This window comes from Canis aureus, chromosome 36, assembly GCF_053574225.1.
Source record: "Canis aureus isolate CA01 chromosome 36, VMU_Caureus_v.1.0, whole genome shotgun sequence".
Classification (NCBI taxonomy): domain Eukaryota; kingdom Metazoa; phylum Chordata; class Mammalia; order Carnivora; family Canidae; genus Canis; species Canis aureus.
In genome coordinates, this window is record NC_135646.1 from 10,625,265 (window position 1) to 10,652,893 (window position 27,629).

Below are 27,629 nucleotides of genomic sequence, written 5' to 3' on the forward strand. Positions count from 1 at the left end.
TTTTAAATCATGTTTATGCAGAACTCTTCTGAGACCAAAGGGAAATAGCCACATGTTCCCTCCTGAGAGAAGCAAAATTTAGATTCTTTAAAAATGAGTAAACAAGCTATATACTTGAAAAAGCGCTAAATAAAATCTGGCATCGCTTTCATTGCTTTTATGTATGTGCCTGTTTCCCCTGAAATCCTTAACAGCAGCATTTAGTCTTCAAATTCCATGTACCGTGGTCTATTGCAAAGAATCCTGAATTGGACACTCTAGAGAGATGAGTGATTTTATTGGTTACACAAGGCGTGCAGATGGTTATAAGTTTGGTTACATGAGACCACAAAAGCTTTCTGTTATATTTGTGGAGATGTCGGGAAATATCTCCATATTTCAGGGGTAGTTAAAGGGTTTGTGGATTGGTGAAGTGAGGAGTGAGAGGAAATGTGGTTTCTGTGGGTGAAGAAATGGAGTCAGGAGTCCTGAGTGCTCTGACATGGACATGTGTGGTGGGGCCTAGGAACATGCTCATGAGGAAACCAGCAATTGAAAACTCATCAGTTTTGAATTTTCCATTTCAACAAATGTGATACTTGACATGCTTCATGTATACTTTCAGGTCTAAGAAGAAAATGGGTTGAAATTCATCCTCAAAGATAGTATTGAGTAGAAAGTCAAGCTGGTTTTCAAAACAGATATTACCAAAATGTTGCTTATGAGGAGCTTATAAAAGTTGATAAGATGAAATGTGAACACTAAAATTGTAGGCTTTGCATAAGTCATCATTTAATAACTACATTATTTACCTAATAACTACCTTATTTACCTAATAGCTGAGAAGTATAAAATAAGAGGAGACAGATGCACTTGCTCACCCACTGTTTAGCTTTGTGCTCATCTCTGGCTGAATGCCATTTCCAGGTGTTTGGTGTTGAGCCAAATACTAAAATTAGGCATTTGGTACAGCCCTGTTGAGACATAGGGGTGATGTAGCAAAGCTTGTTCATTCTTTGGCCCCTGACACTGCTATTAGAGCCTCTCTTTCCAGGCCTGTCAAATTCACCTACTAATTTAAAGGAAAATGAAATAAATAAGATAGAAATGGGACTAGAAAAAAACATGAGACCCCAGATGTTAAAGCAAGGTCTCCCTCAAACTGCACTTATTTACTTAAAATTTTTAATTTATTTTTATTTCTTTGGAAACACGTGGAGTTTGCAAATCTTATGCTAAAAATGTCTATAGATATATGACATTATAAAGATAAAATCTGAACAGGCATACCCAGAATTTCAGACATTAAAAGAAAAAAAAAGGAGTATGCTTTATATGTGAATTCATCAGATTATAGAATCTAATCATCAGTTCTGCAGATCCAGAACCTAGTTTGTTAGTACCGTCAGAGAGTACTGCAGAGTGATGCCGTTAACAAAATCCACAACAGAATGGTGTCTGATATCAGTTACAAATTATAATTTATTGGTCACTTACACTGACAGGTCTACTTGATTTGTTCTCCACATATTATAGGATAAAATGATTTTAGCAAGTGCTTATTATCTGGGTAGGTATATCTTATTGCTTTGAATATTTATGCCATGCGTTGGGGAAAATAAACATCAAGGGATTTGTTGAATAAATGTGAAGAAAATAACAATAGTTCAAAAATAAAGGGTCAGAGGATATCTGATTATGACTGACCAGTCTTTCATTTCTGCTATCAGGAAGTAGAGATTACAGACCCCTGTCAAGCAGGTGACACCTTCCTGGCTGGCATCTCTCTCCATCATTACAGAGACCCCAGAGTCAGACCTCCCTTGGATTTTATATGCTAACTCTCCATCAAAAAGCTATAAGGACTTGAGGCGCCTGGGTGGTTCAGTGGTTGAGCATCTGCTTTTGGCTCAGTTGTGATCCTGGTGTCCTGGGATCGAGTTCTGCGGCAGGCTCCCTGCAGAAATAAGTCCCACATATTTCTCCCTCTGCCCCTGTCTCTGCCTCTCTCTGTGTTTCTCATGAATAAATAAATAAAATCTTTTTTTTTTTTTCTTTTCAAAGTAAGGACTCAGCAACAGCTGTCTGGTGGGTAGGAAGGGTCGGAGAGTCGGTTGGCTTAGTGTGCAGAACTTTCCTTATAGTCAAGACTAAGTGTGGGCGTTACCAGCTCACTTTCTCCTAGTCCCAAAGTTTAAGAAATTCCTAATGTGTATGGCTAAGGGGAAGAAAGGTAGAGGAGGATTTACATGTTTAATATTTTGATCTCTGCACTGCAATTAATGGGGCTCTGTTTTAAAATGCCAAATATCAACTGTGATTACTTTGCTCTCACACATCTTAGGAAGGAAAGTTGAAACCAGAGCAAGGCCTGAGAGACATAATCCTTTTTGTGCCTCAAGCCCAAATTGCAACCAAAGTACTCCCTTTCCCAGGCTTAAGATATCTGGGAAGCAGGAGTTAGCAATCCTGAAGGTTTCCCCAAAACCTGAAGAGCAAGATAAAGCAAAAGGAGGAGATTAGCCTTGAGGGATATTTGTCTCAGACCTGGGGAGGCCTGATAAAATGCCCTAGCCCAGTACACCTATAAAATGAACAGAATCCCTGTCCCTAAATGTATCTCTTGGGTTCCATACAGTAATTTTTTTTTTTTTTTTTTTTTTTTTAGGATTTTATTTTTATGTGAACTCCACACCCAGTGTGGGGCTCAAACTCACAACCCTGAGATCAAGAGTCACATGCTCTACCAATTGAGCCAGCCAGGTACCCCTCCATATGGTAACTTTTAACTGTCTTGATTCCTGCTTATTTCTTAAAGTCTTATCTGCTCCTCTCTCCACACACTCAGCTTTCTCCAGTTTTCTTAAAAAAATCAACTGATTCTAGTTAAACCTTTTCTTTTGTTTTTTTGTTTGTATGTTTGTTTTCTGGCGTGAGCAACATTGGATCTTTAATCATTATACAGGGAATCTGAAAAAGTTCATTATTGTACCGTGTGGTGGACACATTTTCAAATAATAGATTCAATGTGTTTTTCTCCAACCTCCAGAAATTTTGAAATTTAAAGCAGTGAGTTCAAGGATTAATCTAAAAGAAAAACAAGAAAAAAGACACAAACCAGTACATACAGTACTTGCCCTGTATTTACAGACTTTTTGGACATTCAGGTATATATTCATTGTACTTGTCCAGATTAAAAAATTAAACTATTGCTTGAAATTTGGAAGTATTGCACCCCTAAATATTTTGATCAATTTTACAAATGTAACATACAATTTAAAAATTATTTTACCTGTTTTTCAACTTTTCAGATACCTGGTGATTCTTTTAGAGAAACACTCAGGATCATACTGCTCACAGCTTCAAACAGAACAAGTCCTAATGGTATTTACTGTCACTTAATACTGGCTATGGACTGATTTATTGCTAAGGCTATGTCTTTTGTATTTTTTTTTCATGTTAATCTGATTTTTTAGAGGAATTTTGGAGTTCCATTTCCAGCATAAATAACGAATGCTCACAAAGAATCCCAAATGTTTTGCCCTTGACTTTGTAGAGTCTGTGCCAGAACAATTATTGCAACACCTAAAGCAACAGGAACTGTTCAATCGAGGTTTGAACCCTAGAAACAGATCCACTGTGCTCACTTGGCAAAGTTCTTATCAGCCTCTGTGTATAGATCATGTTTACAATTAGTGAAGAATAGTAATACCATAAATTAAGAATTTAAATAAAGTGAGAATTTAGCCAGTGTTACTCAAAATATCTTCTGGGTATGGAGAAAGCCTTATGACAGGAGAAATAAGATGGGAAACAGATTGTGGAGTTGGAAACCTCAGCTGAATTCATGCTTTCAGGTCCTCTCAAGTGTGACATTAACTCTTAGCCAGTGTCTGCAGGCCTCTAAGACAAGCCCTGGAGCTTCGATGACTTGTACAAGGCCAAGTGTGGTTGAAAGTAATAGCAGTCCCTGTCTGGGAATCATGGTCAGGCACTCTCCAGAAGTTGGTGAGCTGCTTTTGTATGAAATCTCTTTCTGAATGTTAGACCAGTGATGCTTACCTCCTGAAATCTGAATCCAGGGTCTGACAAGTCCCAACATACTGTAGCTCCTGATACCTACAAAGTCTATACTCTGTCTAACCTATTGATTCCCTGAACTTGTTGCCTGAGGCAGAGAGGGAGCTAATTAGAAGAAAATAGAGCTTTGAAAATCTGAGAATCTCTCTGAGATGTTGCCACTAAAGCTCGGGAATTTGAATCACTGCCCAGCACAGGAGCTAACAACAAATGAAAGATTCCCCAGGCTGCTGAACTAGGAGTGAGGTGCTTTAAAATGGGAAAAGAAAAAAAAAATCACAAACCTCACTGCCCTCATCTTAATTTTCCTCTAAGATATTTAACAAAATAAGAGAAATTTGAGTGTCAAAAAATGTATGTGAGCATGTCTATGTGTGTATTATGGATAATAACAGTATGTATTTCCAGGGTGTTTATAAATATCAGTTATTTTTTTAAAAATTCTGTGCAATAAGGACAATTTCTTCCATTTTATAGGTAGGAAAAATGATACAGAGAGAAGTTAGGTAATTTTCCTTAAGTAATCAGTCAGCCAGAAAGACAGTTGGATGAGATTACAACTCAGAGTTGCTGACATTCAAATACATGTGGAAACCACTAGGCCACATCGTTATCTTTCTTTGTAGAGTCAACTATAACAAAACAGCACTTAAATGCTTATAGAATCCTTGCCTTTTTTGTTCTGAAGCAGTTTTTAGATGGATAGAATAAACAAATCACCAAATTGTCAGTAAATACCAGTCATGATGGTTCACTGCTTCCTCTTTGAACACACCGCGACCTCTGGAAGGTGGGGAAAGGATGCCTTGGGTCATTCAGGTGGCTGCATTCTGCTAAAGGTTTCTGTTTCTTCAGTAGACAAGTTTGGTTTTCTAACCTGGAAGTTTTAGGGCAATATTCGAAGAGGGCAAAGGCTGAAGCTGCAGGCCTCTTGAGATCTGGACACCTGAATTCATATAATACTTCTGGCATACTCTACGAAAGTCGCAGGCTAGCCCATATTCAAAGGAGTAGAAAATGAAACTCCACCTCTGTGTGGGAGAAACAATAAAGGCATAAAACAAAGAGGTATGCTTATTGGGATAGGAGTAATTTGAGACCACTAAACATCTACCACATAAGACATACAAGGGAAATGAGAAGATAAAGGGTAGAGTTCTTTTCTCTATATGAAGACAGATTGCCTTAAATCACAATTTAACCCAGTATAATAGACACGTCAGATAACTAACTCAAAAATAGGGTGAGTTCTTAATTTTTGAGGTTTTGGGGAGAGATAGAAGTAGTATAAATACTGTCCTTATAGTGTAGATACTGCCCCCAAACTCCTGGGATTCTTTGAAATCTTACTTGATATCAACATTTCTTGTAGAGGCTACATTCTCTGTTTAAACACACACACACGCACGCACGCACGCAACATTGAACTGTGGATTGCCATCTGAGGCAAGCCAATCCTCTCATGTTCTCAATGCCTGTTTCTCTGGAATTCCAAAGGTAATGGATAATTAGGACAATGTGCTGGAGAGAAGCTGGCATACATGCCTCAGATGGTGTGGCTCACCAGAACAAATGTTCCTGGTATAAAGACTGAAGTTTGTGAACTTGTCTACTGATGGCCTTATTTGGAATTCTCAAAACAGTTTATAAGCTAAGACTTCCATTGCCCTTTTATTCTTAAATGCATACGAAGTAAAAGTTTTGAGAACTAGGAAAAAGATACTTGTACACTCATCGAACTAACGTTCATCAAAAGGTTTTTATACAGTATTTAATAACTTAAAGTGAAGGACATTTCTGCCAACCATAATTATTTTATCCTTTGCTTGCTTAGTTACAAAGAGTATCCTTTCCTCCTTCCTTCCTTTCTATCTTCGTCCATTCCTTCCTTCCTTTTTTTCCTTCCTTCCCTCCCTTCTTCCTTTCCTTTTTTTCTACATAGAAAAGAAAGAAAGCAATTGAAAAGTCTACCTGTCAAAGACAGTTTTAGAGTTTTCATGTATAATTGCTCTGAGAAGGTAAACCAGTTGGTTTACCTTTCAGAAGGGCAAGTCCCACATATTCAGCCTTTAATATACATGCAAATGACAAGAATGCTACAATGGACAGACTGTAAGACCAGAAATGGGCTATTATATGGGTTTGGTTAACAATAAAGCCACCTTGTAAATAATACCACTTAAGAATTCCAAAAGAAAACTCCAAATAGTTTTCTAGTTTTCTAAGGAGCTAATTTTAATTAGTACACAACAGAAGAGAGAAGAATATGGTGACAATTTTTAAAAATGTACAATTAACTTAATAAGTTGTCATTTTAGAGCTTCAACTTGCCTCCATGCTTTTAGGAGAGAGCAATTCTGTGCTAATTGAGGTTTTAGTTTTCTACATGGTTTGCATTTAAAGAATGGTCAAGAAAAATGCAATAAGACCTACAATTTTTTTTTTTTAAAGAAATGTCATTGTTGAGTTCCAGTTCTTGCAATAATGTCATTAGAGAACTTTCAATGTGACCCTTCTGCTTGAGTGATTCAATTCAATCTCTGTATCAATTTCTTTTTCTAAATCTTGGATTTATAGAACCCAAAATACTGCTAGAAGGAACAAAAATCAAACAAGGAATACAATCTCATGTAATGGCTTTATCAGGAAAAAAATAGAAGTTTCTGTATAAAGTTCTTGTGCATTTGTGGTTAGATACATATTCTGGGGAGTGGGCCAGGGGGTGCTAGATAATGGAGAATTGGGGAGAAAATAGTGCTTGTTTGCAGACCAACTTCAGAGGCAGGCCTTAGTGAATTGTCATTGAACTTCTCTTTTGGGGGCATGCAGGTTCTTGCAAGGTAAATGAGAATTTAGAACTTTCTTATGCTTTTTCATGTTTTTCAAGCTTCCTTTACTCCAGGATCCCCGTCTATGCATGTGGTAGACTGAGTAGCAATATTATGATCTTCTCATATGTGTTATCTAGACCGTGAAACCCAAGAAGAATCTGAGCTATGGAATACTGTTGGCAGAGAAAAAGTTGGTGCTTATATGTTATTTCTTATGATTTTAGTTAGACATTAGTAGTATCAGTTTCAGCTGATAGTTATGGCTGTTATCTAGTTGGAAGAGATCCTTAAGAAGAGTTAATGATAATGTACTCTTTTGTCTCCTTAGACTAATATTTAGTTTTCTACTTCTGAAAGGAGGAAGAAAGTTTAAGAATATAAGGAATTTGAGGTTCCTAATAAAGACATTATGTACAAATTGGCATTTGGTATCATAATGTGGTACTGGGGAAGCCATGGAATCAGAGTACCTTAGTAATAATAAAAAAAAAAGATCTCTACTGCATTACACAATAGGTAGCTGTAGCCTAGTTAGATGGTTTAATTTCTAGTAGTGTGATGTTTACTATTGCAAGATAGCTAATTCCACCGTTAAGAGACTGAACCCAGGCAGCTAGATTCCAAGCCTTTTGCGATTAACAAATACAGATACACATCAAACCGTTAACAATCATCAAGAGCAGTATTTAGTAATTGATATAAGGAACTATACACATCAGTAACCAAAAAGCTCTTTTTTTTTTTTTCATTCTCAGTAGCTAATTCTTTAACCTCAGAAAGCTATTAGCTATAAAACACTGAGAAAAAGCCCCTCAATTGTGGTACTGACTTCTTTCTTTAGATGGCCCTTATACACTTGAGAACAGATGTCCTGCTTTCCTTAAGACTTCTTTCTGGTCTAAATATCCCTAGTTCTTAATGATATTTCATATTCATCTTCAGTCAGAAAATATTTGTTGAGCACGTTTTTCCTAGGTGTTATGTTGGCACTATATAAAAATAAAACACTCAAAGATTAATTTCTTGGGCAATTTATGGGTTTAGGAGGAGGCAGATAAATAAGTTTAAAATGATTACGTTATATTGAAGAATTAGAATTATGCTTAAGTTTATTTAGGAGTAGAGAGAGACCTGTAGATATGGGGTATTAGGGGAAGATTTCCTTAGATGATTATACTTAACCTAAAACTTTCAGGATGAGTAGAAATAAGCTAGGTGGAGATGAAGGGCATCTATAATAGCAGAAGAAACTAATGGGCACAAACTTGGCAGTATGACTAAGTATGTAGGAAACTGCAAGTAATTTGAATCCCTGGAGTGAAGGGTGCATCAAAGGAAATAGCTGGAGATGAGATCAGAGGGGACAAGACTTTCTGTCTTATACTGAGATTGAGGGAAGTAATTATAATAAACTTAGTTTTATAAGTGATTTCATTCAACAGATATTTATTGAGTGCTATATACTAGCATTGTGCTAGATATTTGGGATTTGTTAAGAACAAAGATATCATCCCTGTTGTCTTAACACTTAATTAATTAAGAAACTCAGTACAGAATGCATTTTAATAACCAGGTTACCTCTTTGAACACTGAGGCTTGATCTTACTGTAGAACTCTGGAAGACTGCATAGAACATGCCTCAGAATTATGATATATGAGGGGTGAGAAGGCCAGGGTATTTATTCATCAAATTCTTTTTTAAAAAAAATACTTATTTGAGAGAGAAAGAAAGAAAAAGGAAGGGAGAGCATGAGTGGAGGGGAGCAGAGAGAGAAGAAAAGCAGACTCCCCACTGAGCAGGGAGATCTACTTGATCCCAGGACCCCGAGATGGTAACTTGCACCCAAGGCCAACACTTAACCTACTGAGCCACCCAGGCAGCCCTGTTCATCAAATTCTATCTGTAACTGATTGAAGGCTGTTTTAGGAATGTTAACTCCCCAGCATTTCTATGTTGGCTAGAATGTAGATTGAACAAGCTCCTATAGCGAGAGAGAGCTCTCATGCAAAGTCATAGGTATTTTAAATAAAATGTGTTCATGTACAGTGTCTCATACAGAGTCCTTTCTATTCTCCCAGTGGACCTTCAAGGTTGTTGGTCACAGTTAAAAAACAAACAAAAATAAACTTATAATAGAAGAGATACTGGGACAACTATAGTCTTTGTTGCTTCAGTTAATCCCTAGGCCAAATGACACAAATATATCATTTGTGTCCTCTACCAGTTATTTTAGATTCCCTTCACCTTGGTCAACACTTGCTGTTCCAAATTGCTTGTCTGGTGTGATTACCCAGAACTTCTTACCTGCATTCCCAAGTAGTCTGAGCATTTTGTGCAGTTGGTTAAGCATCTGACTCTTCGTTTTGGCTCAGATTGTGATCTCAGGGTCATGAGATCATGCCCCACATCAGGCTCTGTGCTCAGCACAAGGTGCTTGAAATTCTCTCTCCCTCTCCCTCTGCCCCCCCGCCCCCGCTTGTGCTCTTTCTCTAAAAAAAAAGAAGAAGAAGAGGAAGAGGAAGAGGAAGGAAGAAGAAGAAGAGGAAGAGGAAGAAGAGGAAGAGGAAGAAGAAGAAGAAGAAAGAAGAAAGAAGAAGAAATAATAATAGAGATAAACATCCAGATGGAAGAGATGCATAGGACAGAGTATATGGGAAGAAGTAAAGAGCTTCCATGTTCTCTTTGAGTGTACCACTCTCCCAACATCTCCACATGTTTACCAACTTGAAAGCTCTTTGAATCCCATAATTTTAGGATTTTCCATAATGTAGGCATGATGGATTATTAACTTCATTTCTTGCCCCTTTCCTCTCTCTGGAGAATGGAGAGTGAGACTGAAAATTTCAAGCTTTTAATCATGTCTTGGTCTTTTTGGTGACCAGCTCCCATCCAGGAGCCCACCAGACATTGCCTCATAAAAACAAAAGACACTGCTATTATTTGGGAAATTCCAAGGGATTTAGGAGCCCTTTGGCAGGAGCCATGGTCAAATACCAAATTTTAAAACAAAAGATTCTCTAGTGCTCTTATCACTTTGGAAATTACGAGGATTTTAGGAGCTTTAGGCCAGGAATTGGGGGCAGAAACATATATGTATGTGTGTATAATATGATATTTTATGATAGAATATGAATATATTCTATGATTTTATAGTCTTTCACTTTTAGACCTGCCTTGATCCATCTGGTTTTACAGGATCACACCAGGGAGTTAAATGGGAATGAGTGAGAACCCTGAATTATTTAGTCTTTGATGGTTGCACAATTCTTTGCCATTCTACCTAGAATGTAACAATGCTTTTGATTTACTATCTTGGCCAGTAGATAGTTTCAAGGGTTTCCACTCTACCTTTATCATAATAATGGCTCTAATTCCATGAACTGTTATTCATTCAGCAATGAAATATATCCAACAAATTTATACACATAAGATTTAAATAAATGACCAAATGATCAATGTACTCACAGGGAGATAGACTTTGATTAGGACTCCATTTATCACTGACCTCTGTCTGCTTCTACTTTAATAGGGAGCCATGATGGCATGTTGGGTCCCCTCACGCTAGTGTCATCTCAAATTTCATATTCAGTTGCCCTCAGGATATTTGACTATTCTCTCTTTCCCAGCATGTAGTGACTTTGGTAAATGGCCTTACATGGCTATGAGAAAGTATTTGGGGAAAAGCTATATATATATGACATTCTAGGGACTTTCCTCAAGGCAACCATCCTGTGTTTTACTTAAGGGGCTCTGAATTTAAAAACTGACTCAAGTATGGAAATGTGGTGTGGATTATGGCTTTCTGTTGCAGTCATTGATATTAGCCTTTTTGTCACCTGTTCTTGATCTTTTTGTTGTGGTGGTGGTCAAATTATATAACCATAGGCTGATCATCTTTATCTTCACTAGGAGCACTAGTAATATATCAGACATTACTTCAAATATCTATAGGTCAAGCTCCATAGTTACGATTTTGGTCTTGTTGCTATTTGCTCTAACTGTAACCATCTGGCCTCTGCTATTACAGAATCCTTACATCCCCACTGACACTCAGTAGCCCAGTTCCATTACAACATCTCCTTCCATCAGCCCTGGACCGTAGAGAAAGCCACCACTGTGCTTTCCAATGATGCTGGTAGCCTGCCCACTAGCACATTTATTATTCACTATTGTTTTAATCAAGAGTGTTTCTTCTGCCCTATCCTACTATCAAAGAGGAACATAGATAACTACTGGATTTTCTCTCTTTTTTTTTTTTTTTTAAGTAATCTCTACCCTTAAAGTAGGGCTTTTTCTCATCTTGTATAGTTAATTCATTTTAGCATTTGAACATCTCTGTGACCTTCGATGCCTTCTTAGTACTTTATCAAGGCTGTTTTGGCATCTCTACTTCATGTACTGTATATAAGCCATTGTTTCTAAGCTACAAATCCAACACTTCAATATAATATTAATACCATCTCTGGGCATCCTTGTCAGGATATTAAACTAGAGACACAAAAGAGGTCTCATATCAGTAAACTCTCTACTATATTCCTGTGGCTTGTGTTCCTGCCCTTAATTTACATATATCACTCCTATCTATCTATCTGTCTATCTATCTAATTCACATCTATCACCCCCAAGCCATCTTCTCCTAGAAAGAACATTAGTTAGGTTCTCCCTAACTAATGAGTGAATGCTTGCTTTTGGTGAATACTTGCTTTCCTCCCATGGTGGGGGCAGTACTTTCCTATTCAGATGGTGCTAAGGTATGATTCTAATTGGTGGTCCAGAGCAATGAGGCATGGATAGATTTGTAAGAAGGTCAAGCCTTCTTGTGCAAATCATTTGCCTTAGGGCAGAGGAGGGTTTTTCTTGGACTTCAGGCAGTAGGAACCTGCCCTCCTATAGCAAGTAGAGGGAGCTACTCTTGCCTGCCCAGAGAAATCCAGAAGTTAAAAATTCTTAAGCATATTGACTCAGATGTCTGCATTTTACATCTTAGGCACTTATTCCTTCCCTGACATCAGCATAGGCAACTTTTGGGGGCTTTGAATTCAGCCACTTTTGTAATTCTTTCTTTCACCATCCCATTCCAAGCTTGGGCCTGATTTGAAGCAGTATCTGGGAAAATGGAGATGAAGTATTTTAAAATGTTGCCATGAAGGCATTCTGGCTTTTGCCCTGAGCCCTGTTGATAGTTGATTGACCTCAGAGTGTCATTTTCCTCCTTTAGAACTTCTGTGGCTATTAACACTAGCCAACCTATTTCACAGTCTTTAAGAACAGCATTTTTTCTTCCTATCTTGACCTGATCCTAGTTCACCAATGATGAGATCTAACAATTACTTGCGGTAGTGATGTCTCAGCATATTAGGGGTTATCACCAGCTCACTTGTACTAGCAACGGGGTCCTTGTTGCCATCTCACTGGTGAATAATCCAAAAGTAAAATCCAGTTCCCCAAACTTGCTTTTTAGGCCTCTTTTGGGTACTAATTGTCTGAGGTTGGGTTCTCTCAAAACAGACCCTGAGATGAAGGATTTGAGTACAACTAATTTATGTAAGAGGTTTTTTGAAAAAGCTTTTGTAGATAAGGGAGGAGGAGAGTCTAAGAAGGTAGCAAAGGAATACAGGGTATTTTAATGACCAGATTACCTCTGAGGATCACTAAGGCCTATTCCCACTGGGGACCTCTGAAAGACTACATACAACATTCTTCAAAATTGTTCTACTCAAGTAATAAGGAAGCTGGGGCATTTACCTACCAATTTCCATTCATAGTTGGTTGAGGGCTGCTCCTGAGTACACTAATGCCCCAGCACTTCTGGCCTGCCCTGAACACTAGCCAAGCATGCTCTTGTGACTGGAGAAAGTAATCAGGTAATCACAGGTACCTTATGGTATGATGTTAGTACATACAGAAATAGTGAGTGCCGACTAGACGTGGAAGGCAAACCAGATGTGATAGAATAAGTAAACATTAATAATTATATTAAATGAAATAATTAAATATAAAAATATGGGTGTATTTTAAGAGATATTTCTTTTATCTTCCTCTCTCAGGAGTCAGGCATATTCTAAGACAATAGAAAGAGACAAACCCATGTTAATTGTTTTAATAAAGTGAAAGATGATAAAATGCTACCACAATATGAAAATACTGATTATCTTGCAGATACCACTCAAGGAGACTTACTACTGAGGAGAGCTGACCACTGTTAGGTTTTGCTTCCTTGAATCTCCTCTCCATCCCCATCTAGCAGGAAAGTCAACAGAAGTAACTGACAACTCACACAAAAAGAGGTATGACTCTGAGAAGGAGGAGAAAATAGCATAAAAAATACTTGTTAAGGATAAGGAGGACATAAAGTTCAAGAAGGCTAAAATCTTTGAGGCTGGCCAGGAGGATGCTGGGGAGGGTGGTAGAATAGGGTGGAAAAGCTGCTCCTGGATTCCTACACCTCCCTTAGAGACCCTGTAATTCTTTAGAGTAACTACAACTTTAGCCTAAAGTAAAGGATAGTTTTATACAGGTATCCAGATCCCTTTGTGTGTTTGATACAGAAAAATAAAAGCATCTGGGGACATATATTCCCCTCACTCCTACTTTATTTGACATGAGGGAAGAAGTGCTAAGGTTAACCAAGGGATTTTAATAGTAGCCATAAACAGATTTACATTTTTGGAAAATGACTCTTGCTGTCACATCATGTGAAACTATGTTAAAGACAGGATGAAGAAAGGGAAACCCATCAGAAGGCTGTTGTTGTATCAGGAAAAGATGTACAATGGTTTGATTTAGGATGGTGGCATGAGGATGAAAGGAAGGGAATAGATTTGAGGTATACTTAGGAGGTGATAACTCGATTGATTTAATTTGGAGAATGAACAAATAGAGGAGGAAATAACTTCTGTGGCAATTGGGTAGGTAGTTGTACCTTTTTCTGAGATATGGTATAATGGAAGAAAAGAAGGAGGTTTCAAAATAGATGCATATGGTGAATTCAGTTTTGAAATCAGGGTGTCTGGAAGACATTCAGATACGGGCTCCTGGGTGGCTCAGTTGGTTACATGGCTGCCTTTGGCTCAGGTCATGGCATTAGGGTCCTGGGATCAAGCCCTGACTGTGCATCGGGCTCCCTGCTCAGAAGACATTAAAATGGAGACTTCCAGAAGGAGTTACTTATACAAATGGAGATGTCCATTAGGAGCTCAAAGCATGAATCTGGCTGAAGATAGAGTTTTGGCAGGAATTGTAAAGTACAAAGAACTTAGAGCTGTGTGAGAGGAAAGGCTGGCTTACAGGGAGGATATATATGGTGAGAAATGTAGTAGAGTTGAGTAGAAGGTTACTAAGGATTATGTCAAGAAATGAGCCAAGATTTGGTTGTATCATCTGTGTAAATGTTGATGATACCCATCAATGATGAAGGGGCTTGTCAGAGTTAAAGGGGTAATAAAGTGGTAATTTGGACAAAGGGGATAGAGGCTGAGAGGAAAATGCATACTGTGGTGGCAGCTGAGTGGACCAGGAACTGGCAAAAGTAAGGACTGGTAGGCAGAACATCCCCTTTAATCCAAGAGTGACTGCTCAGCAGAAGTTTCTATGATGTTAACTGCAGAAGGATTGATGGTCATCTCTGTGTGGAGTGACGTGCTTGGAAGTGTGGGCTGAAACTGTGAGGATTGAAGAATGTAGGAAAATTTTGTATATGGGGATAAGGCTTTTTCCTTTCTGCATCATGAGCAGATTTTCATTTTATAAAGATCACTCTGACAAGTGCAGATCAAGGATTCTGGAGGTCCAGACTGCCTCCTGAAAGAATATTTGAAAGACTACTATAAAAATCCAAGTGAAAAAGGATGGGTCCCTGAACAAAGGCAGAAACAGAGGGATCTGCACCCATGAAAGATATGTAGGTGAAAGAATCCTTAGGTCTAGGTGATTAGATGCAAAGGATGAAGGAGAGTGATGGCCAGGCAAGAGTGTAGAATGGCTTTCTATTCTAGCTTTGTTTAGCAGGTGGAGGATGCCATCAATTTCTAAGTTAGAGAATGAAGCAAGAGCAACAGATTTTGTAAGGTAAAGGGATGGGAAAAAAAAAATAAATAAAGGGATGGGAGAAAAGTTTTCTTTAAAAAGTGATTGAGATACCTTTGGGATATCCCCAACTATGTTCAAAAGGTAATTGAGTCAGGAGACCCAACAAATATGGTGTCTTCCAGACACCCTGGATTTAATGGATGTGCAAGTCATTAGAATATATATATCAAATTAAACAAAAGTTTAATTAGACAATTAAATTCCCAGAATACTGGGAATGACTAAATGGATGTGAAGAGTGATTGAAGATTGAGCCCTGAGTCATACCACCTTTTCGGATGCAAATGGAGAAAGCTATGAAGGCCAAAAAAGGTAAAAGAAAAGTTGGAGAAGATTAACATTATGAAGTGAAAGATAAGGTGAAAGAGATTGAAGAGGAAAGGGTTCTGGAGATTCTTAAATGCTGCAAAAAAAGAAAAAAAAAAAGGCAGAAAGCAGAGGAAATTACCCACTGGATTTGATAATATGAAGGCCAGTTGTGACCTGAACCAGAGCAATTTGGTTTGGGGAGGACTACAACACAATTAAAAATGCATGGATTGGAAAGTTACTGGGAGAACATATACTCAGAAATCAATTATGGATAGAAAAAGGGTTTAAATGTGAAATATTTAAAACTTAGAAAATATATTTAGGAGACTATCTTCTACATTCTGAGTAAGGGCAGACTTCTAAAGCAATAAAAAGTGCTAAGGGGAGAAAAGACTGATTAGTGTAACTACATTGGACTTAAGAGTTGCTCTTCATCAAAAGGTACACAAATAAAAAGACAAGCAGTAAACTGGAGACAAAATTTGCAACACAATTAGCTAACAAAGGATTAGTTTCTGAAATATATATAAATTTTTTTCTTTAAAAATCCTTATAAGTCAATAAGTAAAGCAAGCAACCTAATTGAAAAATAGACAACATGAACAGACTTGAAAGAAAATGAGGAATAAATGAAAAAAAAAAGGTGCTTAATCTCAGTAATAGCCAGGAAAATGCCAGTTAAGTGCACAATCAGATAAAATTTTATACCCATTAGACTGACAAAAATCAAGAAATCTGACTATATCAAGTATTGGAAAGGATAGAAAACAGTGTGAAAATTTACATACTGCCAGTGGGATAATAAGTTGGTTAAATAACTTCAGAAACCAGTTTGATATTTCCTTGGAATACTGGGCAATTTGCATTCCCCAAAATTGAATGGTTGTGGCCCTAGATGTATACTCTAGTGTATAATACCTCCAAACTAGTTAGCTCCTTTTGTATTATCAAACAGCATGTAATAAATTTTCAATGAATAGCTGTGCAGTCAGTGAATGTAGAATATTCCTTTTGGATGCTTGGCTGTAAAAGAAAAGAGAGAGGTAAGTTGTGGTTTCTATGATTCACTGGTCTTTTCTGGACATATCCCTCCTCAAACATGGCCCCCAGAAGTGGTATATGACATTCTTTCTCCTGGTTTGTTCTGTCTCTTGTATGTCCACTGTCAATGCTGTCAGGGATTACCTTAGCTTTCTGAGCAGCCTCATCCCATTTTGTGTCACATTGAGTTTGCTGTCAAGTTTTGGACCAGTCTGAGAGTCTAACCAGCACATAAAGCATAATTTCTGTGAGGAAAAAGGATTCTGAACTTTCATACTAACTGAACATTGCAATAATGGATTAATGAGTAGTGGTGCCCAATTTATTAATTTTTAGGGCTTTCTGACATTTCTGAAAAATAGCTCACTTTATGCAAGGCCTTTCAGAATGAGAAAAATAATCATACACAAGAATGATGATGCTATTATTTATAGAATTTTTATATGCAGTGTTCCTTAGATGTCACAGCTGTCTGGAAGAGACTCCACAAAGAGTGTTGCCAATATTTTTTATTTTTAGTAAATATTCAGTAGAGGCTGAATCAATGCCCCATTAAAAACACTTTCAGAATTGGGTCTGAGTCATCTTGGTTTTTCTTCTCTAATCCATTTGTTTTCTAGACAGAGTGACTGAGTGGTTTCTTGATTGAGTGATTTCCAACTTTGACTCAAATCAACTATCACATGCTCAGCCTGTAGCTTGATTCTATCAACTATAGTGAGCAAAGTAAGAGTACCTGTATACACAGGAAACCTTCAAAGATCATCATCATCAAAAGGCTTTGGTTCAATGTACAGCCATCCGTGGCACTGTGCTGTGTTAGTACTGTGAGGTTTCAGAAGGGCTGCTGACGGTTCAGAATAAGTAATAAGTAAATATTCCAAGGGGGAAAAAAAACAAACAAACCCTTGAAGAATGTGTTACAGAAGGCAGAGTCTGAAGTTTCAACCATTTATGTTCACTGAAATTTTTATTTTTCTTACATTTATACTGCACATTCCAATGTACACATGTCTTCTACATATACTTTGATTTTGAGAATCATATTGTGAGATCAGCAAAGGGCTGAATCATCATCCCTGTTTTAGAGATAAAGAAGGTGGAATTTAGAGATGGTAAGTTACAGAGCTAATAAATAATAGAGAAGGGGCTTGCTCCTAGCTACATCTTTTGATTCCATGTTCAGTGTTCTTTGAACTGTACAACACTACAAAGTTGTCAGCCAGGTATGGTAGTGGAGATGATCATGTTCTTAAATTTTAACTAGATGTACTCTTATTCCTTCCTCCAAGTAGCTGTACTTCAATGTTTAGTTAACTGGCCATTGATTCCAAATGATGGTTTCATAATGGTGATTAAATGAATTCTATTTAGCTCTAAAAACATTTATAAACAGGTCACTTACATATTTTGAATTAGGTTAAGTTTGCCTCTGGATGACAGAGATTCCACAAAATTTCATCTCTGCAGTCTCTTACTGTCCTAAAATTCTATGATGCAATTTTTTAAAATTGACTCTGCATTTTGCAGTAGTAGTATCAATGTGAATAAAGACATAATCATTATATGACCAAATGGGTATTGGCATTAGCTCAGTTATATAGGCCTTCTCTAATTTAATACTTATCAAAACTTTTAGGGGGTGTGTAGTATTACTGTCTTTTCCAAATAATAACATGGAATCTAGAGCCTGAGTAGTGTGTCTTAATTTGCCTAGCTAATAACCGTGCTAAGGTTTGAACAACTCTGTTTTATTCCTCAAACTACACTCATAGCCCTTGCTATACTGCAGAACTTTGATATTCATAAGAGAAAAGTTTGAAGTCTATCAGACTGGTAGCAGGGAAGTTGAGAAGCAACACTAAAAGATACATACTAGAATTTTGTGTCAGGGTTTCTGACTTCATGGGGAAATGTAGGCTTTTGAGTCAGATCCACCTTTAAATGGAGATCCAATATGGACCCCACAGGGTTGTTGTAAAAATTAAATAGTGCATATAAAATAACTGATATATAGTATGACCTCAGTAAAATCACTTTGATAGCCTTTACTTATTCAATATGTCACTTATACACAGATAATCTCATGCAACAAGACTGAAAGTAGGCAATTCTGGGACAAATTCAGAGGCTCAGTGATATACCCAAGTTATCTCTCTCTTCTTGCTGAGCAATCCTGTGTTATTTTATGGTCACTGGATGAGTCCACATACCAGGTATTCTTTGTAGATTCAGTCATATCAAGTTAAAAAAAAATAGAAATCTTTTCTTTCAGGGCTTTTCCTTTCCTAGACCATTACAGATGAGAATATTGACATATGCTTTTTGAAAACAAAACACTGTCTAGGGGAATAAAATTTACATAGCTAATTTTGACTAAGTAAAATTATCCTTTCTGGGATAGGAAGGGGCTTGCCTAACACATATGATCACTTGAGACTTGAGCAAAATTGGGATTATGTTAACCAGAGAGAAGGAGGTGGGGCGTGGCTGTGAGATAAACAGTTCACGATATATATACTATACCTGAGAAGAAAATGGAGCATGAGACAAAAATCTCAATTCTAGAGAGAGGAACAAGAAGTTTTGGAAATTAATTTGTGGAAACTTGTAATAGATGAATTTGTGTGAATTATGGCCCAAGCTGAGGACTTGATCACAAGGGATAAAGACAGCCTAGGAACGAGGACCTGTAACAAAGTCATAAAGTAGCAGAAATCGGCAAGAGTGACTTGAGACTCAAATGCTAGCCTAAAGCTTCTGACATTTCTCTCTGGATAAAGAATTAGTCCCAGAATCTAGGTGATAGCTAAACATGTAAGTAGAATTGAAAATGGACCTAGCACTCCAGTCTCTCAACTAGTCTTCCATCTGTTTTCTTCTAGTGGCTCTTTCCATTTAGGCAATGACTATACTCCTTTCTCTAAGGCTTAAAAAATGCCTTTCTTGACTCTACTAGAATCTTCTCTTTCGCTCCCCCTGTCATTTTCTTGTGTTCACTCCCATTTCCATCTTGAGTCCAGACTCTATTCATACCTTCATGCAAAGTACTCCATCTGCCTTTACAACTCTGTGAAAGCTACTTTATGATGAAATTAACATTAACCTGATTGTTAATACCAGTGGTCACTTTCAGGCTTTTTCATATTCAGTTTCTTTGTTGAGCTTGTTCTCTCTACCATACTCAATAGACTTTTCTAGTGAAATATCTATAATCCTTTGGCTTCCATAGCAAAACTCTCTGTGGCTATCTCTGAGATTCTCTGACCATTCTTTCTCTGTGTCTTTGTAGGGCTTTCTTCCTCAGCTCACCCCATACATTTTAGTGTTTAAGGCTTGTAATCCTAAAATCCTAAATCCACTCTTTAGAAACATTTGTTACTTAATATTGATAAAGACCTATTAATATGCATTTGAAATTGTTTACGGTGCACAATGGCACAATGTAATGATTTAATAGATATATATATGTTGTGAAATGATTACCATAATCAAGTTAATTAACACATCCATCACCTCACATAGTTACCTTTCTCTGTGGGCGTGTGTGCGTGTGTGTGGTAAGAACATTTGTGATCTACTCTCTTAGCAAATTTCAAGTATAACATACAGTATTATTAACTATACTGTACATCAGATTACCAGATTTTATTCATTTTATAATTGAAAGTTTGTACTCTTTGACCAACATCTCCCCATTTCCCACTTTCTCCAATCCATGGCAACCACCCTTCTACTCTTTGCTTCTATGAGGTGGAATTTTTAAGATTCTACATATCCATGGAATCATACAGAAATTTGTCTTTCTATGTCTGACTTATTTCATATAGCATAATGTACCCAGGCTCATTCATGTTATCACAAATGGCAGGATTTCCTGGCAGGATTTTTATCACTGAATAATATTCCATTGTATATATATATACCACATTTTTCTTCATCTGTTAATCCATTAACAGACTTAGATTGTTTCCATATTTTGGCTATTGTAAATAATGCTGCAGTGAATGTAAGAGTGGAAGATATCTTTTTGAGTTACTGATTCCATTTCTTTTGGATAGATACCTAGAAGTGGTATCTCTCTGGTATCTGGATCATATGATAGTTCTATTCTTAATATTTTGAAGAGTGTCCATACTATTTTCCATAATGGCTATATTCCTGTCAACAGTGTACAAGGGTTCTCTTTTCTCCACATCCTCATCAACCCTTGTTATCTTCTATCTTCTTTCTGATAGTAGCCATCTTAACATGTACAGTGATATTTCACTGTGACTATGATTCACATTTCCCTGATTACTAGTGATATTGAACACCTTTCCATACAACTGTCCATGCCATTTGTATGTCTTCTTTGGATATATTTATAATCTATAATATTTATAATTTATAATATTTATAATTTCAGGTCTTAATGATATTCTTTACTTGTTTTTAAATATTGTTTTGTGGAAAAAAAGTTAATGGGAAAAAAATAAGGAGGTAGCACTAGAAGGAGGAGAAGCTAAACTTGACCCTTTAATTTTTCCAAGGTAAAAATGACTGTCCTGTGCTCATGTGTCAGTTCAGCATCTATTGTTTTATATTGAGTGCTGGCTCAAATCAATGGAAACTCATCAAACTCCTGTGGTAATGTTAACATGCAGGACTGAGTGTGCCAGAAGGTTTCTGTTTATTTAAAAAAGAAAAAAAAAGGAGGGAGGGAGAGAGGAAGGAAGGCAAGAAGAAAGGAAGGAAGAAAGGAAGGAAGGAAGGAAGGAAGGAAGGAAGGAAGGAAGGAAGGAAGGAAGGGTGGGTGGGAGGGAGGGAGGGAGGGAGGGAGGGAGGGAGGGGTGATTGTTGGCTGTCAACCTGATATATTCTGGCACCAAACCAAATGAAGCCTGCCTTTTAAGGATTTCAAGGCTGTGAGGATTGTCTTAGTTCTAATATACTGTGCTTCCCTAGATACATTTTTCAGAGGATCTCATGTGACCTTACCTACAACCTCACAATTAGCCTTCAAATATTTAGGTGGTACACAAAAAGTCAATATTGGGTAGGATGAGGAAGTAAGGTAGCACACTTAGCAACAGCAATGCTGGGAAAGATGACAAAATCTGCATTCTTCACTGTAAGTGTGATGTAGAACTGGAGTCAATGATTAATTTTAACAACCTTGCCTACCCTTTCTGGACCCCATTATAAAATATACATACCATTTGTGAGATGATAACATTAAACATTTTGTTTTGTGAGAAAGATTAGTCAGACAAACTTCTTCAATATAGAGTAAATAATTACTATTCAGTTTACATTCAATTATGGATCATTTCTGAATGAACAGACATATACAAAAAGTGCTTACATGCTTTGGGCAAATAAACTATCAATAGGGAAATAAGGCAAGTAGATAATGTGTTTCGATATATAATGATTATAAAAGTTAATGATGAATGTTAAATAAAAATCTTTAACTCTCTTCCTGTTAAAATTATCAACAAAAGGTACCATTACGATGTCAGCTCCCTCTGCAAGGCAGTCAAGATTACGTATACCAAAATAGACATTTATAACTAGAGTCGGAGGCACCCCTATGCTTGTCCTAGGATCATTTACATCTCCTGTTTATTCCTATTTGGGCTGCTTGTTTATACCACAACAAAATGAATCAGGTTTCCTGATCAGATTCTATCCAATACTCCATCTTGCCCATCACTATTTTAATCTGGTCTTTGACCATCTTTAGTTTGTTTCACCGTGACTAATTTGCATCAATATTCATAGTCAACTTCAGCTGACTGAATCAAACTCTGTATAAGTCTCTTTTGGTTGGATCTAATATCTTGGATGCCAACCAAGATTCTTCCTGAATGAAATTTTCAAGACACGAGTTCCTGATTGCCACACTTGCCTCACATCTTGCTGGGCTAGTGTTCATTCTGGCCTGGTCTTCCTCAGTTCCATAGTGACTTAGCAGTGAAATAACAGAAGAACTGAGGATGGGGTTGATTTGGAGAATGGAGTATTAGAGAGTAAGGCCAGTGTTCTTCTGTAGTCTCAAAGAGAGGAGGAATAACTGGCCAAGAGATGGATGAACAGAAATGAGCAAGTGTCAGGATAAAGGTAAAGACAGTAGTAACAATTCAGAGTAAGAAGAGGGTAAGTTATTCATGGAATTACCCAGGAATCCAAATCTAAAAATGGGTCGGATTGTTGGAGATCAATCCATAAGAAAAAGTCAAGCAGGATGTAATGTTTAATAGTCTTTGTCAGAGTTGTGTGTTTATTTTTCCTCACATACCTTTTGTCAGAATTTAGGTTCCAATTTAGGAATATGAATCCATTGGTAATGGTAACTATGGGAGGATATGAATAGAGAAGAGAAAGCTGGTTTCAGAGAAAATGGAATTCAATGAAAAACAAAACAAAACTCCAAAATTAGTTCCTGCAATATGAAGGTACAGGAGGATGAGAAGTAATTTTGGATCTTCACTAGTGAGCTATGGAACTAATGTTTCTTATATGCCCTCTAAATATGGACACAGTACTAGAATTTGGGGGCAGAGTGAGTGTAGGATTACAGAATTTGGGGACAGAGAATTGGTTGGTCATTACTGTCCAGTGGGAGCTTTTCCTAAGGTTTCATTCTCAATCCCTGATTTCCCACTCTCACTCTGGATTCCCCACTCCTTTTCATCCAAGGTAGGTTATTTTAACCATTTAAACTACATTATGGTAGATGATTGTAATTGCTGTTGTGTATTCCATAAAGGTTAGATTTGACTGCCTTCCTGCTAGTTACAGCTCCACCTCTTTAATGCAATCCCTATCAAAATACCATGGACTTTCTTCAGAGAGTTAGAACAAATTATTTTAAGATTTGTGTGGAATCAGAAAAGACCCCAAATAGCCAGGGGAATTTTAAAAAAGAAAACCATAGCTGGGGGCATCACAATGCCAGATTTCAGGTTGTACTACAAAGCTGTGGTCATCAAGACAGTGTGGTACTGGCACAAAAACAGACACATAGATCAATGGAACAAAATAAAGAATCCAGAAGTGGACCCTCAACTTTATGGTCAACTAATATTCGATAAAGGAGGAAAGACTATCCACTGGAAGAAAGACAGTCTCTTCAATAAATGGTGCTGGGAAAATTGGACATCCACATGCAGAAGAATGAAACTAGACCACTCTCTTTCACCATACACGAAGATAAACTCAAAATGGATAAAGATCTAAATGTGAGACAAGATTCCATCAAAATCCTAGAGGAGAACACAGGCAACACCCTTTTTGAACTCGGCCACAGTAACTTCTTGCAAGATACATCCACGAAGACAAAAGAAACAAAAGCAAAAATGAACTATTGGGACTTCATCAAGACAAGAAGCTTTTGCACAGCAAAGGATACAGTCAACAAAACTCAAAGACAACCTACAGAATGGGAGATGATATTTGCAAATGACATATCAGATAAAGGGCTAGTTTCCAAGATCTATAAAGAACTTATTAAACTCAACACCAAAGAAACAAACAATCCAATCATGAAATGGGCAAAAGACATGAAGAGAAATCTCACAGAGGAAGACATAGACATGGCCAACATGCATATGAGAAAATGCTCTGCATCACTTGCCATCAGGGAAATACAAATCAAAACCACAATGAGATACCACCTCACACCAGTGAGAATGGGGCAAATTAACAAGGCAGGAAACAACAAATGTTGGAGAGGATGCGGAGAAAAGGGAACCCTCATACACTGTTGGTGGGAATGTGAACTGGTGCAGCCACTCTGGAAAACTGTGTGGAGGTTCCTCAAACAGTTAAAAATAGACCTGCCCTACGACCCAGCAATTGCACTGCTAGGGATTTACCCCAAAGATACAGATGCAATGAAATGCCGGGACACCTGCACCCCGATGTTTATAGCAGCAATGTCCACAATAGCCAAACAGTGGAAGGAGTCTCGGTGTCCCATCGAAAGATGAATGGATAAAGAAGCTGTGGTCTATGTATACAATGGAATCTTACTCAGCCATTAGAAATGACAAATACCCACCATTTGCTTCAACGTGGATGGAACTGGAGGGTATTATGCTGAATGAAATAAATCAGTCGGAGAAGGACAAACATTATATGGTCTCATTCATTTGAGGAATATAAATAATAGTGAAAGAGAATAGAAGGGAAGGGAGAAGAAATGGGTAGGAAATATCAGAAAGGGAGACAGAACATGATGACTCCTAACTCTGGGAAACGAACTAGGGGTGGTGGAAGGGGAGGAGGGCAGGAGGTGGGAGTGAATGGGTGATGGGCACTGAGGGAGGCACTTGACGGGATGAGCACTGGGTACTATTCTCTATGTTGGCAAATTGAACACCAATAAAAAAAATATTATTAAAAAAAATAAAGTACCTAATGGCCACTTAAAAAAATGAAAATAAGATTTCAGAAATTAAATGAATGACAATATTGTTATAGGGATATCCTTGAATCTAGTCTAATTGACAAAGACAAAGAAATGTATTTATTCTTAATATTTAGTACTTTAAAGATTATTAGAAATAGATTATATGGGAACATAGAATAGACATGATACTATAGCATGTGTAGAAAAAGTTGAGGCTGCTTTTTGTAAATATATTTTGGTTAGCATGGTGATGTATCCATAGTTAACAAAAATCCAATCCTCCAGAGTCTTGAAATATATGTCTTCCCTAAATGTGTCTTGAGAACATTGATGAAGGGATTGCACAGGACACCATTGGATAGAATTTTCTAAAACATTTCCTTTGAACATCTCCTTTCCCCCACAAATACCATAAATCACTTAATTTATTTTTTTTCCTGCAAATCCTTAGCATGTACCAACTCCAATCATAGTCCTTAGTTACTTCTCCATACCAGCCCTTTTCTCTTCTTCAGTGGGCAGTCCCATCTTGCTTCAAAGGTACAATAAGTTTGCCTCTTAGCTCTCTCCTGTGCTTCTCTCTGCCACTCCCCTAGTCAGCTCAGAGTGTCTAAGTAGCTGAGCAATGGGGATGAAAAAATTCTCTGAATGCTTATATATATATATTTTTTCTCTATCCTCATGTAAAAATTTGGTACCTAAGAATCTGTCTAAGCATCTAAAGCAGAGATTGGCACTGAGTGGATGCTCAGTAGGTAGACATTTGTTATATTTGGGTAAAAGACTACAATATTTCATTTTGATAAGTAGGACAATTTCTGTAACTAATATTTCATTTTGATAAATAGGACAATTTCTGTAACTTCTCTGATCTTCAGGGTAAAGTAATGATTATTCTTTTACTTGTAAATTTGGCTAAGTGCTCATACTGCAGAGTCTGGCAGAGCTGAGTTCAAATTCTGACTTTGTTGCTTCAGTTCTCTAATTTTTAATTTTCTCACCTGTTAAAAGGGGATAATAACTGAACCTCCCTTAAGGTTTTTGTGGTTTTAACTAGATAATTAAGGTAATAGGAAACATCTTTAATGTGCAAGCTGGTACATTTTAACATGCTAACTGCTAAGTGCTTGATACATGTTTATTATTAAAATAACCTTAATAAATATTTATAAATATAATATTTAGCAATAAATATTTATAAATATAATATTTAGCATCTAGCTAATGTTTCATTATTAATAAATGTTAACCTTTTTTATGGAGGCAGTTATCTTAGATGAGGAAACCTTAAAAATTACCCTTAATTTGTCATTATCAGAAACTTCAATGAGACAAATTCTAAAAAACTTGCCTTATTTTGTGAGCAGATTCCCCTTGGTCCAAATCCAGTCTGTTCCCTGGTGCTGTTAATTCTCTTTCTGTAGCACCTTTTCTTACCACTGCTGCATTCTTACATCTGCTCCTCTAGTTTAGGCCTTCACTGGGTTCGATATGTATGCCTTCCATTAGCATCTCTTTCTCCTCTGTCTCCTCTCCCAATTCATCCTCTACCTTGTTGTCAGATTTATCTCTTCAGAGCCCAGTTCTGATCATGTTACTCTACTGCAGAAGAACTGTCCACCTTTTGGCCTACCAAGTACAACTCTTAACACCCCTGCCAAATTGCATTTTCAACATTATATCCCACTATTATTCACTACCACTATGTTCTAATAAAATGGAACTAATTGCTGTCCTGAGCACATGGGCCCTCGCTGCCCCCTGCCTTGTCTCATATGGTTTCTTCAACACGGAATGCCAGGACTTTTGGTTCAAAAATTAACTCATCCTTCTGTCTTTCAGTCCAAACACACTTAAACCATGACCAAAAGATAAGAACAATTTTTTTTCCCAAAGACTCTACAAACATAAATTCAAAAGATACCTCAGTAACTTAATAAAATGTGAAGCAACCTATATATTTATAATTTGCATGCTCAAATATTGGAATAGGCAATATACTTACATGGTATATATATTTTAAATGGTACCGTGGTTAATGAAGAGAGTTGATGTAACCTCACAGTATTGTATCATTTCTTCAACCACAGGACATAGCCCTATGTGTATTATTTGCCAAGTTGTAACTATTAATTTAATTTTGTAATTATAATGGCATTCAAAGACCTCTCTGCACATTGTTTTTCACCTTTGTGTCTGTTTTTCCCCACAGTAATCCCAGTGCAAGCACAGAGTCTGTTACAATAAATAGGCTTTCTATGCATATTTGTTGAGTAAATGAATAAATATGTGAATAAAGTAAAGTTACTTCAAAATGATGAGTTTTATGAACTGATAAATTATCTAATAACAAAAAAATAAGAAAACTTTAAAAGTAAAAGTTCTGAGGAAAGGACTACTAATTTGGTACACACAGTTACTACTTATATAACACTTTATCTTTGCCAAAGGCCATACAAATACTTAGTAATAAACTAATGACCCTTCTTAACCCATGCAAATTAATATTGCCTGCAAGCATAGTGTAAGAGTAAATTATACAGGAACTAAAGAATGTTGGGCAGTGAGTCTAAAAAAAACAAGTTAAGGTGTTTGACCTCACATCATATGAAAATATGTTAACAGGATTCCATATAAGGAATGGCTCACAGTCTAATTTTTATCTTCTTTGAAACCTAAATACATCTCCTCAGTATTAAATGCCTATTGATTTCGAAAGGTGATATGGAGTTACAAAATACATGTGATGAGTTGGAATGAATTAGACTCCAGCTATATATCACTTGTTCTCTTTGGGAGAGAAATTCATAAATCATACAAGTGCCTTGAAATGCAGGTTTTATGAAAAGATGGCAACATTTTTTCACTCTAAAATAGGCTTAGGAGACTCTAATGAAAT

General features: G+C 37.0%; 1 long non-coding RNA gene across 1 annotated transcript in view; it reads left to right on the forward strand.

Moving 5' to 3' along the window:
• Positions 1–27,629, forward strand: part of LOC144305727 (uncharacterized) — a 95,462-nt gene that overhangs the window by 12,951 nt on the left and 54,882 nt on the right. Inside the window, exons 2-3 of the long non-coding RNA XR_013372797.1 lie at positions 12,657–12,755; positions 13,051–13,178. This is a non-coding gene — a long non-coding RNA (uncharacterized LOC144305727). The remainder of the gene's footprint in view (positions 1–12,656; positions 12,756–13,050; positions 13,179–27,629) is intronic.